The sequence below is a fragment of the Charadrius vociferus genome, unplaced genomic scaffold, assembly GCF_000708025.1.
Source record: "Charadrius vociferus isolate BGI_N301 unplaced genomic scaffold, ASM70802v2 scaffold262, whole genome shotgun sequence".
Lineage (NCBI taxonomy): Eukaryota > Metazoa > Chordata > Aves > Charadriiformes > Charadriidae > Charadrius > Charadrius vociferus.
The window spans coordinates 3,817,702-3,834,409 of record NW_009647218.1 but is presented as its reverse complement, the minus strand read 5'-3'; positions in this window follow the sequence as shown (position 1 = coordinate 3,834,409).

Genomic DNA, 16,708 nt, shown 5'->3' with positions numbered 1-16,708 from the left:
AGGAACCAAGCCGCTGCCAGCGGTGAGAGGTAGGTAGCAATTGTCCGGCTAAGATAAACATACCCAGTCAGGTATTACAGCCCACTCATGTTCCCTCGTCACTCCCCATGTCAGAGGAACAGAACTTCTTCCACCCATCACCTCTTTGAAGCCTTTTATAACTTCCTAGTTGTAACCCAAAATTTGAGAAACACTACTTTAAAAATAGCACGCAACAAATAATGAAGGACCTCCTTCCATCCTTCAAGAGCCAGTATTTGACCTTTCATTTACCATACTATATTTTTAGTAGTATAATTTCAGTTACAATTACCTATACTCAGCTTCTTAAATCATGCATGAAATGCTTTTCCAGAGCCACATTAACAACTAGCTGCTCAGCTTGATGGAATTAGAAACCAGATATGTTGTTTTATTTACAATATAAAATCAGACTGTGGTTTTGGTGTAGATTGCTATAATAAAGAGGAAAGGTCCCTTTGGTGTTCTTTAATTTATGACACACTGTAAAATGTCCAGGCACATTTTGCCTAGTAGCAGAAGGAGGAAAAATAGTAACTTCTGGCTGGAGATTAAAAAATTCTCACCCGCCATGAATGTATTTTGAGACCTTGCACATTTGGGAGCAGATCAGCTACTTATCTGCTTCTGGGATCATGCTCGTTTGTAACCACAGTGCAGGCTCTGTGGCTTTTTAAGATTTTTTTTTAGTCTGCCTAAATAAAATCATTCATATCAGATGAATGTCAGTACAGTGCCATTAAGATCACATTAAAGAGATCTTTAGGCTAACATTCTTGGCCTTGCAGGATAAATTGCATCCTGTTCTGATTTTTCTGATTCTTAATGTCTCAAAGCCTGCTTTTTAGGCACACTAGAAACTAAAAATAGTCAAGTGCTGTGAATTGCAGCTATATTGTGCTCATTACCCTGCTCATGTAAAGTCTTGTCATTCTGCTGGAGTGTTTCCTGGGGAGCTGCATAAACAAGCTATGACCTGTGGCTTTCTATAGCTTGGAATCAGACTGTTTAATCTCTGCTTATCAGTCAGGAACCTTCAAAATTGCTATTTCACAGCAAGGCCTTTAGTGGAAGTACATCACCTGATTAGCTTTAATCAACTGCATCAGTAAACAGAAATATTACTGGTGAATCACAGAATGGTGCAAAGACCTCTTGCATCATCTCTCTCCTCTCACCAACAGAACAGGATTCCTCATTGTTGTATAAAAGGTTTGTCTGTCTGACTAGGGCAACTGTGGTAAATCCTATTCACTCAAGAGTGCAGTCAGCCTGTACAAGCTGTCCCTGGGAGCAGGATTTCCCTTCATTCATCCTATATTTTCCTGCTCTTCATTTCCTACTAGTCTCTTTATGTAGGTATCTCAAGATACTGCCTCCCAGACATTTTGTTGTTGAACAGTATGTATTCAAGGACTGGTATTTCCATACAACATGCAATAAAATAGTTGGTATGAGGAGACAAGTTAAAAGAAATAGACCGATCCAGCAGAAGTGGCAGGTGACTACCTGCTATTTTTTCTTGAAATGAAAGCAAGTTCTTCAATAAAAATCTTCAATCCTTTCCCTCGTAGCACAAGAACATTTTTATTATTGAATTTCCAAAATCCTTTCATTCTGGCAAGCTGAGGGTTTGGGTTTTGGTTGTTGTTTGTTTTGTTTTTTTTTTCTGAAATTGAATACAGTCCATTATGTCAGTGCCGGACAAAGAGACATTAGTTGAATCAATTGTTCATCATATTAGAGACATATACACATGGGAAAATCTCTTGCCTCCTCCTTTATATGAGGAAATTCCTCATGCATGCCAGATTTGTACTAGTTGGGTTTGCTGAACATTATATTGCAGACTCATGTCAAATGTCCTATCTGGTGTCTTTTTCTCCATCACTAAGAATTCTTTGTTTTCTTCGTACTTTGAAAGATGTGACAGTCTGTATTTCTCAAACAATAAAGATAAAAAGGAAAGGTAGAACTGTTCTGACAGAAGAGGATGCAGCAGGGAGCTGTTAGATAAAATTGTGAAAGAAAGACAGACCAAAATATTAAGAAAGGTTGAGGGAGTAATAGGAGATCCAGTGATGGTCCCTCGGGGGTTAGTTAGAGGTGCCATTGTGTAGGGGGCACTCAGACCTAGACTGAGCTAGCTTGTTTTCTGGGAACAATCTATATGACTTAATGGATTTCTCCCATCTTTTATTCATGACTCTGCTTAGTCCATGACTGGGGTCTTTCATTCTATGGGAAAAACATGTGTGCACAGCCTAAGAGTGGATGCTTGCCTGTGTGTCTTTAAAGGGCTCCTAGTTGCCTGCCAAATTGCTTTTTCTTTTTGGTCTCATGTATTTTTGAAAATCATACAAAACCTTTGGAAGTGACTCACCCAAACATTTCAAAATCCATCCAGAAAAATTGGAAAGGGAAGGTGTTTACTCCCTAGCTGACAGCCTTTGTGTGTCATATCTCCGCCTGCAGCGGGTGTTCTCAGCTATCATCAAGATGCTCTTATGGCAGCTGAACATACATCTTCCTTTGCTCATGATATTGTTTTATCTCATGGAACTTGACAAACTGCAGCGTAATTTATCTGAGATGCTTTACAAAAATTGTATGTAAATCCTATATTTGCTGCTTCTAAATATTTCTGCAACATCTTGTGGAATCTTTTGGGCCTATGGGAAAAACAATCTGACACACACACAGTTAGATTTACCCACTGATTTTCTGTCTTCCCTCCATTCCTGCCTGTGTCCATACCCTGACTGTTCTTCCTCACCTGGAGGCCCAATCACAGTGGATTTAGTTCAGTCTGCAAAGTAAGAAAATTAGCTTGTTTAAAGCTGACAGGTGAGTTTAGAAGTGGCCTACCGTACTTAGAAACTACATGCCTCAGGAAAGAGATCACTTCTGCCTATCCATGTAGAAAAATACAGACCATATTTGTGAAAATAACCATACTCTCCGCATGCACCTGAAGCAATTCTGGCAGTCTCTGGCTCTGAATTTCACCTCTGGGTCTCCTAATTTTGCTCCCATCCCGCCAGTAATGGTTACTGCCTCTGAAGCTGGAGACGATTGTCATTCATATAAAACACAGAAAAGCTCTTATGCCCATTTTAAAAATGAATATGGATCAAGCTGGGAAAACACTGACTGTTGTGGGGTTTTTTTTAACCTTAGTTTTCTGATCTATGCTACAACAATTCTGTCATCAAAGCAGAGAAGATGATAGAAAATATTACATTAGAACAAAAACGGGGCTCTTTCCACATTTCAGTCGTGCCATTACTTGGTCCATTAAACAGATATTTTTCATAAATGATGGTATACTATTTGAAGTGGTTGAGGCAATAGGAAGAATTTTGTACTTTATTTTATGAACGTCTTTTGGAAGATTGTCTTTTTTTTATTTATTTATGAACATCTTTTGGAAGGTTATCTTTTCTACAGGTGGAGAAATCAGCTCTTGTGTTTTTCCTTCTTTCTGTTTTGTTTTTTTTTTTTTTTTCTCAGCCTCTCCTCAGCATCTGTGTAGTTTCAAAGAATGCAATCCCTGCCCTTCACTGGGAAATTGAAACCTTTGCTGTATTAGCAATCTACTGACACAGTCTTACTGGTATGCATCTTTTCCTTCTCGCTCAGCGATAATGTCATCATCCATTTTACTCTTAACTCTGAGGAATGAAGAGTGACTATTTGAAATACTTCACTGCTGCAAAGGGAAAGGATCCGTTACCAGATGTAATGCTAGATGTAGCTTTCTTCTGTATTTTACAGAATATCAGGAGCATGACTAATGTACAAGATCAAGATCAGCCATCTAATTACTTCGGGTATGCATAGCTAGTGGTTACACAAATAAATTTTCAAATTCTGAACTCGTAAATTCAATCTCCCTACCCACATCAATGAATGACACATTGGAAGATATTCAGGGACCTAAATACAGGCATCTAGTGCCATTTTAGCTCTAGGCTATCCAAAGCATCTACATGAGCAACCTCACAACCTTTTAGAGCAGCAGCTGGTAGGCCAGAACAGATTGATGCCTATGCCAGGCATACAAATCACTGCCACATTGGGGCATCCACATTGTTGAGGAACACTTAGGAGGAATACAATTAATAAAGAATTACACCCCTTTTACATTCTGGCATGACCAACACACAGAATTGTTTAACATGTTAACAGACAAACATTTTGAATTACCTACCATCTCACAGACTTGGAAATTAGAAGGGAAAAACTGAATTTTGTAACACCTTATCTTTCTGCTCCGTCATAGGTGGGTCGTAGTCCTTCTGTGCTCATAACTGGTTGATGTGCTGATAAAACTTTTTAAAACTTAAAGTTAATTGTATCACCAAAGCATCTGGAATGCAGAAGCAACTTACATTTTTATGTGCAAAAACCTGTCATTTTCATCTCACTAAAGAAAATGCAGTGTGTTTGTCCAAATGTGACGGCATGACAGCACATCAGTTCTGGTCTCTGGTGCTCGGCCTTCAATGTAAAGCCATTCTGATCAAGTATTCAACACAATCAGCTAGGTTGCATCTTGCTTTTGAGTATTTTGTGAGCAAGAGACCTTGGGAATCATCCATTTGCTGCTGCCGGTGGCAGCTTTCTTGTTCCCCTCTCTGTGACAGGGGATAAGAGAGTCAACAAGAAAGCTTTTCCAGTGACACGGGATGGGCCATTTGCCAGTACTACTGCGTGTTGCAGTGATCAGTGCAGGTTGCCTTAGGCAGGCACGAAAGCCAGATAGAGTGAGCACAGCACTTCGGGTCTGCTGGAATTGCTGGCGCTCAGCTCAGTTTTCTATGCTAATTCTTCTTCCTCCAGGTCTCTGGCCTGGTGAGGGAGGAAGAACATTTCTGAAGAGATATTTCTGAAGCAGAGTCTTTTAAAGCTGATTGTGATCCCTCAAGCATATGCTTTGCATGTATCTGGGTAGCATCAGCTAGCTGGAACAGTGCTGGATATTTTTCATAGATGATGCATCCACTTCTCCAATAGAAGCTCTGCCATAACTGCTTCCCTCTTATCTCCTATTTCTCATTCTGAAGAGTCTTTCTGTTTGCAGATGAGGTAATGGTCTAAAGACAAGCTTGCTGACCAGGCCAAAAATTCTGTGGACCGCTCTGCACAGTTTTACAAAGTGGATGATCTGTGACTCAAAAACTCAGAGAACTGTGTGGGAAGGCTCGCATGGGACATATGCACAATATAAGACCTCATATTAGCCGTTGTAAATGATTAAAACACTCAGATTATCTATCCAAGAGATAGTTTTTACTCTAAATAAAATTAAAATATGAGCAGAGAGGTTCCAGGTACTGCACTGAGAACCAGCATCTCCCCCATGAAGTGAATAAGGCCAGTAACTCCTACCATGCACCAAGGTCTGGGCTTATTGGGGAATCAGGCAGTTTATATATATATATATATATAAAAACACACACACATATACACACATGTAAACACAGTAACAAAATTCCCATTAGATTCAGCTTGCTGGAATAGATGCAGTAAGAGTCACAAAAAAAATAAAAAGTGTTGTATTTTACAGAGTCCTGATCTTTAGAAAACCTTCCTGTCACTTCTTCCAATAAATCTGCTCCTTTTATAGATTTTCTCCTGACCAAATGTATTGTCAATAAAAGAGGTATTTTATTTTTAAGACACACGCAATTTACCTGATGCTTTAAATTGCCTTTGAAAAAATTTTTCTTCAAAGAAGGGCATAATAATTATTCCACACCCATCAATAATAACTTCACTTTCTCTGAAAAGCAGTGGTACAGCATTTTTCTTTGGCTTTACGCCAAATGCAGAGGCATTCATTAAGGTTTTACTGCATTTTTTTTAAACACACTCTGATTTACTTCAAATACCAACGTGATCTTTGCCAGAAAGGTCATTTACTTAAGGGTTTTTTTGTACAACGCATTTTCCTTGAGGTCCTACACACAGAATGACTGTCCTTTGAAGTCATGCAGCCACTGACCATGTGTGCCAGACTCTCAAGATCACAGATATATTCTGACATCTGGGTCCAGACAGATGTTGGGTAGGGTCAGGTCTTCAGAATCCTTCTTTGTTTTTTTTGAAATGATAGCAAAATATTTTGTTGTCACCCCCTTGACTCACTTAGCAGTCTTTTCCCATTACTTTGATAAGTTTTGCGAAAGCTCCCTCTTCTATTTGAATCGATGTTTATCATGGTTTATTCCATTTGTTTAGATTCTGCTGTCTGCTGAGAGCCACTGACTTACATTGAGGAAGAAAAGAATATATACAATGTCACATCAGGCAAAGTGCTAGCATAATTTTGCTTAGTTTCATAGCCTTCTTCTAGGTACCAAAAAGGGAACTAGAAATGTATGGTCACTTCCTCTGCCTACTGCAGTGGAAAACGTGTGCATTGTCCACAAAATGGAAAAATGAAGGTCTAGGGTATAACATGATCCTTATTAGTCCCTCCCAACTTGAGATATTCTATGATTCTATGATTCTATGATCTCCTGCATCAGCCTTATTTTCAGTCCCAGACTAAAAATAAAATGTAAATGTAGACTAATTTGGGGTTCTATTACCTATATTTCACTTTTTATTAGACATTTCCTGCTTTTTTTCTGTCTTCACAAATATGTCAAAGTAAATTCAAAGAAATGTGGCTCATTTGATGTACTCACAGAAGTATTCTGGTCCTTTCTGTCCTGACAGAGGCAGGCTCGGTCAGAGAAGCTGCTGGGCAGCAGCAACAGACAGTCACGGGCCAGGACACGTAATGTCAGGGCACATGGGGCAGCAACGGGACTTCCAGGTCGAAATTGAGTTGCTAAGCACCTGAGTTAGTGGTTATAAAGACATGCACAGCAGGCCTGGGGAAGGGCACTGTGGTGATTGAGCAAGAGGAGATTTTGGGCAGGGTTGAGTGGTGAGAGGGGACTGGAAAAAATAGAAAAAAAAAATTCCCTGTCTGTGTTGAGGTGTGCCAGTGTCATCCCCTTATTGCTGCCTATCCCCACCCCCTTTTTTCTCTTGCAGAGAAGTCAGCGTAGACCAGCTGTGGCATATTATTGCTGAGGTCAGAACTGCTTAAGTTTATTTCTAACTTAAACTGGTTTTCAAGACTTCGTAGACAGTTTTTGTCAATGCCACCTCATGAAATCAGGCAGGAGAAGGGGCAGGCAGGTATTACCGACCTGGAATGGCACAGGCAGTGAGCAACCCCACACAACTGCTAGAGGTGGACCTTTCTGGTCTGAGCACGGAGAATGAGTGGGCTCCCACGGAAAAGTTTAATTGTTTTTCTTTTACTGCCTTTGCAGGAGCAGGTTTCATTCCAAAGTGAGCCATTCACCTTCCCCATAATTATGACTAAATCTTGATGGAAATGAGGAACCTGCAGCCCTGGTTACTCTCTTGCGAAGCACTGAGTCATGTAATGGGGCTGACCTTAAGCACTGGAGATTACCCCAGTGATAAAATATAACTACTCTCTAGTTCCCCACTTAAATATGAGGCCCTTTATTTTAATTAAGGTTGAGTCAAAAAAAAATGTTTTCATATTCCCTGTATGCAGACCTCAGCATCTGAGACCATTTTACTGAGTGTTTGAAACTTCTTTTGATTTACAGATTCATGGATGAATCAGAATGATCCGTGCCAACTAGTCTGCATGGTCATAACTTACTGCTGTCTTGACTCATAGGATTGAAAAACCGCAACAGAAACAGCAGCAGAGTGAAAGGCTGGAGAGTCAGCACCAGGTGAAGACAACTAATTTTAGAAATGTTCATGTGAGCTTGGTGTCAGTACTGCAATTGTTATTGTCAGCAAAGATCTCGACCTACAGTCACTGAAGTCTGGAGAGTGATTCAGACGTTGGAGTCTGGTCTAGTGTAAACAGAGCCAGTTGAGGAGGACTCCTGGGTCACCAGAGCCAGCACCTCGGTGTTAAAGGAATCTGGTCATATCATCCACACAAGAAGTAATAAAGCACCATTGAATTTTTCTGATGGCTAAGACAAATTTTCTCATTACTGGCCTAACCATGGTCAGTTAAGGATTATTTATCCTCCAAAGCAGGAGAATCCAGATCATACAGTGATAGAATGACAGGACTTTAGGGCTTGCCCCTCACATCATGCAGTCAGTTAGGTCCAGCTTAGTATCGTTGTGACTACTACAGAATTTTCAGGCTCTGATCTGACAACATTTTCTGGACGCGTTCCTGCTGTAATACCATTGCCTCGCACTGCATCGAGCAATCACGCATTCTTCATCAAAGCAGTGGAAAACTGTGCTGTTGACTGTATTTACCTTCACCGCTTTACCTCATCCTTTGAACTTCCTTTGTGCTGGCCAGTGACCGTAATAACCATGCATGTCACTCTATGCTGTAGATGATGTTTGCATAGTGATACCGCTTGTGTAACATTATGCCCATCATCACATCTATTCTGCCTTTTCTGAAAGTTCCAGATAGTTAGAGTTGCTTCTGTATCAAAACATGTTGCCGACTTCTTCTGCAAAACATTTGTAAGCACTGTGCTTTTGGGTTTTTTTATTTTGCCTTGGAAGTTCCAGAAAGCAACCTGACATCTACTTTTTCTAAACCCAGCTATTTATAAAGCCTAGCAAATATTTTCTACCTTAATCTACTCTTGAAAAGCTGAAGTTCTGCTAATTTTTCCTTACTGTTGGAAGTTATAACTTTCTTATAAAAAAACCCATAACAAAACAGGCACAGGACATGTCCTGCAGCTTTCACATTGCAGACGATCAATATCTCTTCCCAATATAATCCAGCGTCTCTAAAATAGGAACAAAGCGAAAGTTTTGATCGATTTCTTCAGTGACAGCTGAAGATAGCCAACTGTCAAAATGGAGAATAAAATAAATGGAAGATGACCAAGACAGTTCTGAAACATGCTCTCAAAGTGTATTTTTACAGTTATTCTATTTCAGTCTCTTTATGTTTTCATACCTTGAAATATTATACCAGTTGATATGTTCTTAAAGAAGTTATTTGAAGAATGGTTCACAGTCCATTTATTGTTATTCTGTACAGAGATGTGATGAAATCAATGTACTCTGCACTGCAGGCATAATGTAAAGCAGATGGTTTTTCCTCAAGCAATGAGTACATTAAAATCCAAACTATAATACAATGTATATAGTGCTTCTAGATTAAAGCTCTTGCATGCCAGATTTGTAGCTTTGATTCTCTCTGATTTTAGCGCTTAGTAGGATTTATTCCAGTGATTCTGCCCTTGGGCCAAAATGAATCAGCTTTTATCTAGGATGATCATATATTGGCTAAGCCCTGTAGATTTTCTTTTAATAAACATGTAACTTTAACCTACCATTACATGTACAGAAAACATTACAAATCAAGCTTGCACACAACACTATAGCCAAAACAGAATCCATTAGAGTTCAAAATGGGGTTCATTTGCAGAATGGATGCTTCTAATGTGTGTCCTTTTAATTTCTGATTACCTTCTAGTCAGCTTTCTTATAATCAAAGTCATTCTTGCCCAAGCTTAAGCCTATTTGTGGGCACCATAGAAAAGCATCTTCAGGCTCCTGCCTTCAGAGTGAAAAGTCTTCATAAGTTGCAATTTCTGACTAGAAAGTGACGTTGTCATGTGTGCAAAGTGACTCTCTGATTTTCTCGTCTTGGTAGCATGAGCAGCAACTTTCAAAAAATGTTTATATATCTATTTGGTTTATTTTTTTAAAACTCTCTGTCTTTGAAGAATTCCAGGGCTTTGCCCATACTCTAAAAGATTAAATTTCCTGAATATGGAATTATTATTATTCTTTTCCCAACTCTCCAAAAATACATTTTGCACTTTGAAAATAGTCAAGAAGATCCTCATGTCCAACATATTATTTTACCACTGTTCAAGAGCAGAAGCAAAAAATTGTCTCTAATGCTCCTGCCTGTGATACTTGCAAGAGACATCTCAGTTACAGAGTTAACTTCATATGGTCCCTCCTTTTGGTCCCCTGTGCACATGATGTGACGAACATAAAAGCCAGAGGGCAAGTTGCCAGTCGGCTCTAGAACATTTTGGTTTTCTCAGCACATGGGAAATTCCTGCAGGCTGTAATTGGAGGGTGGAGGGTCATAAGCAATCCTTGCCACCAGTGATGTTTTCAGTGATTCTTTGAAAGCATCCTGAGATCTCTGGGAATAAGGGCTGGTTTTGACTGGAAGATTTTTACAGAATCTGATGTCAGAGGAGAATAAATGAGTATCAGGCATGCAGTCCAATCTGCTGTCCAAAAATTTAACTGATTAGTTCCAGAACAATTAGAAAATAACTCCCTCTCACCCCAAATTGCAGTTATGTATCTGTCTAGACTACTCAATAAGGCAGTAGGAGTCTGACCTGAGATATCTCTGTGGCATCAACTACACGCTCGAGTTTCACAAATTTAGCTCATTAACTCAGCCATTGCTGGAGCAGTCCCACAGAGAAGCTCTCAGTAGGAGGAATAACATCTAGATAGGCCAGAGCAATTCAAGACAAGGTGAAAAAATTGTTTCAGCTGGTCTACTGTGTTGAATATTTTACCCAGGCAAGAGTCCTGCGCCTATTTGCACAAGGATGTGCACTGCTCCTGCCCTCTTCTTTTTCCCACCAGTTTTGCAGATTTACTTAGATTCACTACAGCGTGTCAGTTCCACAGCTAGAACATCAGCTCCTCGACAAGACTACCTCAAGCACCATGCAAAATGGTAAAAGAGAATACTAATATTCATACAAATAAATTAGAGGGAGTTTCCCTCCCGCCTTTTTCTCCTACATGCAAATCAGGGGCCTACTTACCATTTCCTGTAAGTCTTGCAGCTCTGAGGTTTGTATTGACTCAGAGCAAAATCATTTACACTAATAAAGAAAGAAGGCAAAGATTTCTCTCTAAATTTAACGCAGCCTTTTTCCTGACTGGTTCAATTTCAGAAACAAGCAGTATAAGGTTCTCACTGAGTGTTAATATAACTCGCTTACAAAAGACCAGCCAACAGAAACAGTGCAGAAGGTGAAGATAAAGCATGGTCTTCCTACGCTCTCCGGTTTCATGTTAAGATCATTCAGCATGTGACTTACAGTACGTTTCCTGCAGCCTCTAAAGATGCTCAGCAGGTCTGTAGCAGGTCTCAGCAGGTAAAATAAAAAAGAATAATTATTTGAAACAATTTGTATATTTTACATGTTAATTTAGCATGGGGAACTTTCATGCTGTCTGTCCTTCAGACGTTCCCACAGCAAGCTTTCCCAAACCTGTCCTCCAGGGGAATATTTCTAGGGGTGAGAAGTAAGTACACAGTCCTGAATGCTAAACTCTTGCTCACTGCGATGGGACAGCACACAAAGCCCCTGACGACAGTGAGAGTTTTACTGGTCCACGGAACTGAAACTGCTGCTTCATTTCACTTAGAAAACAAACTTCAGAAGATCTTTATCAAGGACAATAAAAACTTTTCGTTACTCCTAACCTGGGCTGCTTCAAGCCAGCTATAGAAAGATGAAAGACGCTGTCTTGCTGTACTTATCTACTGAAACCTTCCAGTCTTTTTTAGCTCTGGATTGAAATATGATCGGTTTTAATCACCATATTGTTAGAACTTGTTCACCCTGCCACAATTAATGCAATGAGAATGCATCTGCACAGCAAATTGTTTGATCATTATTTCATTTTAAATGGGGGATATAAAATTACTGCAGTGCAGAAACTCCCCCTTTTTTTTTTTATTGAAGAACTCATTGTTCTCTGTGAGATTAACTATGACTCTCCCATATTTTTGCCAACATTTTCTTCTCCAGTTGGAACAGTGGGTTTTTGTGACTGGTAGAAATTCTATTAACCTACATTAAGCATTTAGCTTCAAAGGAGTAATAACAAATAGGATGAATGACTGACATCTGCCTGCACTAATAAATCCCATGTCTAATGCTATTTTAGCTAGAAAAGTATTATCTTCCTAATGTATGGAATTCACTTCTTCACAGAAAGAACATTGCCCTTTTTTTTCAGAATCTCATGTGGAATAAAATGTTGGATTATGTATTCTGATCTTGTTTGGGGATTTTTGTGCCATGTACTGTTTGTTTTCAAACAATTCAGAAATATGACTTTTGGACAAAATTATCTGTTTAGTATAAACCTATACTAGAAAATGATAGAAAATAAATGGGTTTTCTACTTTTGAAAATTTCAGCATCTGTTTACATCAATTCAATCCTCCTTGCCACAAAGGAATATTTTTTTAAGAAGAAAAAAATCACAACAGAGATGAATATGAAGTACAGCATCGACGACATGCTTGTTACAGAGGTTACATTTGAGAACATGGTGGTATGATTGCCTGTAAGTGGTAGGGCATGGTCCTTCTTTGACTTGTACTGACATAAATCAAAGGTAACAGCTGTGTAATCAAGGATATTATAGAGAGAAATAAAGTTCAAGTGATATTAGCCAATGTTGTGTTATACATAGGTATGTATATATACATATTTAAATATGTTTGTAGAGTCTCCCTTGTCGTTTTGCTGAAAAATTTTCACAGAGGTAATTTTCATTTTATTCCACCACACAGGCAATGTAATGATTCTGTGGGGCAGTAATGGTTCCGTTTGGAAAGATGTTGTGGTTTAGTGCCGAGTTCATTTACTTTTTGTTTAAATTTGCTTTTCATTGTTTTACTATGTAGTTAAACATGTATTTGAATTACAGTACAGCTTAGTTATGGTGGCTTCTATATTCAGGGAAAACAAGGATAAATAAAACTCAAAATAAAATAAAACCATATGCCAAGTATGAATGCTTTGAACCTTTGCAACAACAGAGGAAGCGAAATGTGAATTCTTTCCTGTGAAAACATTTGGGGAAAGCATGAAATCTGGGAACTGGCCGGGTTCTGCGCCCTGCTTGTTTACCCGAGCAAACACATAACTGCACCCGCTTACGCAATGCACTGTCGCGCCTTACCTGCGGTCCCTTCACAGAGAAGACTTTCAGGAAGGAAACACTTAACAAAGGAAAAAAAAAAAAAAAAGATGCAAACCCCCTGCAGTTCCCACATAAAATCAGCCCTTTCCTCTGGAAACTAGTGCTTGCTCCAGAGCTCTGGGGAAGAGCAGCAGTTGTCACTGGGACTGGGAGATCCTGAAGGGACCCTTACTGCAGCCTAAGAGAAAATTACAAGGTATTTGGGGAACAGTCTGAGGCAGATCAGCCGGAGGTGTGGTGCGTGGCCGGAGCCAGGAAAGGCCCTGGGGAGGGATACTGGGAAGAAAGGCCAGGTTTGGACAAGGTCCTTCCAGGGAGGACTGGGACCAACCAGGGTGGGACCAGGCCTGTGAGTCAGAAGAGGAGGTTAAGTTTAGGGGCCAGGTGAAGGGATGGAGCCAACAAGAGGTGAAATAAAGGAATATAAACTGAGAGGCTGTCTGCTTTTAGAAAGGGAAGGGAGGATTCTGTGCACCAGTTAATGCACTCTAAGTAGGTCGGATGCAACCAGACCTTGGATTCAAGCTAGGGAGTCTCGAGCAGAATTTGGGTGGTGAATGCAAAATTAAGACACCAAATACCACTGCACAGCTGGCACATAAGCCTGCAGGCACCTAAGCACCAGAGATGCTTTCCTCTTTCACTGCCATTCCTTGGTGCCAGGGTTCACATCTCAGTACATTCCCAGAAAGGGCCCATTTCTGACAGGGCTGAGCAGCTGGGGAACCAGGCATTCCTCTGCCTAAATCCCCAAAGGGGCATGATCAGAGAGGCATTTGCAAAGCATGCCGAATGCACTCGTGACTGCCGCTTTCCTTTAAATGCTGCCACGAGGGGCCCCTTTGCAACACTCGTGGGGTTAAAGCTCTTGCCTGGGCTGCAGAAGAGCACCTTTGTTTCCAAACAGCTATCTCCAGGATCTGGGAACTGAGCCTAGACCTACACTTATCTCTCCTAGTGGGGCCAGCAGGCAGGCTATGGTCCCTGGAAGAGGTGTTGGAAATAAGTTTGCATCCAGTTCGTGGAGGTATGTGGGCCCCACCTGGGCTAGTATCTGGGCCAGATCTGGAGGAATCGCATGGCTGCACCATGGCGGAGACTGGGAGGAGGATGTTCTTGCAAAAGAGGGAGTGAACCAGCCTAGCAGCATGGCCTGGAAGCACCACTGCAAGGTCAACAACTCTCAAGGCTGCCAGCCAGGCTGGCTCATGTCACCAAGTGTCTGCTGGCCCCCATGCATTGCCAGGGAGCCCCAGTGCAGATGCTGGGGTGCTGGTAGATAGATTAACATAAAAAAGGAGACCCTTAGTAAGTGTCAGAGCATAGTTGTGTTGTCAGGCGCAGACCTTGGCAGCGAAGGTAAAGGTGCAGTTGTGAGCCCTACCTGCTATTATATCCCACACAAGCCAATTCCTATTGCTATTTAGTTTTGCAGTAAAAGCACCAAATAAACCTGACTGGCACTTTACACGATGTTGATTCATAGCTTCACCCTCTAAGGCTAATTTCCTTTTTTATCTCTTCTTTATTGATTTTAGTCCCTTCAGTGGCATACCATAGTTGAGAACACCCTAATATTTATTACACCCACATATCTCTGTCATACGTCAATGCATGACTACAGTAACAGAAGGCAATAACAAAGGAATAGTGTTATAACAACCACTGTGTGTATAGTTACTGTGATAGCTGCTTGATTATGTTATTAAGTACATGCTTTACTTAACCACATATAAAATGCAGTCTGCATTCCCCACATAGTGTTTAAAACCTGCATCCTCACTCAAAACGGAGATACCTCAACCTCTGAACTTCTGGCCATGCCTCCACTGCACTTGGACCAGGCTTTCTTCACGGCCAGACTCCTCTCCATGTACTGTGTGCCTGCAGACATGGCCCCAGGCTTACCCAGAGCCCGTAACGCGGGGTGCCTGCCTCAGCGTGCCTGGGGGTGAGCACGCTGCCAGGCACAGCCAGGCAAGCTGCCTGTGAGACATGGCTGCGGCGGAAGGAGGCTCGCACCTGGGCACCACTCAGCCTCTGCTGGCTCTCATGACTGTCTTGGAGATAGTATTTTTCCACTAGAAAAATACTTCCCCACTTCCTCTCCACCCACACATTGGACTATGCAGAACGGGAGCCCATTCTCTTTGACAAGCGCTTTAATAAGTTAGTCATTTATTTCCTTGTACTTTCACCAGTCTTTCTCTCCTGAGATAAAAGTGAACAAACAAAGAACTTTTTTATCGCTGTCAGTTATTTCTTGCTCAAGCTACTGTTCCACTGATAGTGCTAAACAAGTGGGAGGAAAAGAAGATGAAAAAGGCACTGAGATGGGCTTAAATTGCAGCTCACCCTTTTATTTGTAAAGGGGAGGAAATACAGAAATCTGTGAAACATTTCTCAAACCAAAATTATGTATTCCAAATGAGGTATTATCACTGGGACCATACTGGGAAATGAAGAGGTCTCGTCCATGGAGACCTGACAGAGCTTGCACCTCTGCTATAACCCTTAGACTGAAACACCTTATTTTCCCCTTAGTGATCCTTGGAATCTCACCACGCTTGGATTCATTTTGAGCAAAATTGACAAGGAGTCTTCCCATCACCACCCAGCACACTGAATGCAAGATAAATCTTGATTTAAAGGCATGAAAGGTGATGAGAACACAACTGTAAGAGATTAAACTACTGGTGAGAACATATACGATCCATCAACACCCTAGTGGTAACCCCGGGCCACCTTCCAGGTCTCCAGGCAAAGCAGGACTCTGCTACAGCTCTGGTGGCCCCAGTGTCCATATCTGTAAAGCTCCTCAACGGCCTTTCCAACTCCAAGTGTTAAGCTCCAGCTCCGCTTTGACACTATCCCTCATGATATCATATTCAGTGTCCTGAAAAAATAACCTAAGCCATGTGCCATAGACATTGTGATCCTTCCTCAGCATAAAACCTGGTTTTGTTGTTGCTATTGTAATCCCATCAGAATCATCCCCCACCGCACAACCCTCACATAATTTCCCCTTGAATTCCTTTGCTTTATTCACCTCTCTTTCCATTTGCTGCTTCTGTATGTATGTGTCTTGGCATTGGACACTACACACAATAAAAAAAGATTGTGGAATTTCATTCTCTTTTATTTATTCAATAAATCTCAGAAAGGGATATCTTTTTATAGATAGGAAAGCTTCTTTAAGGAAAGGTAAGAGGAATACAGATTTAGTTATTAAGTAGGGAATCTATAACTAATAATAATGCATAAAAAAGCAACAGTTCCTGGGGTGGTATATTACATTATTATTAATTTTATTATGGTATAATACATAACTCGCCTGATATCATCAGAATGACTCAAATTAAACCAGCTGAGAGTCTACCTACACTTTTTAAGGGGCTTAAAAAAGGTACTTAAAAGTCTAACTATATGAGAGGTCTGTAATCCATTCACCAAACAAAAATACAGTGAAAGTGCATGCCTGTAAGAAACACTGTACACGCTCTGCAGACAGCTTCCAAACCACAATATCTTAGAAGCTTTCATTTTCCAAAACAAAAAGCAATAAACTATATAATGCACTGTTACACTGCCAAAATAGTTTTAGCAATTATGGTTAGATAAGCACAAACACATCCAAAATGAATAAGGCTTG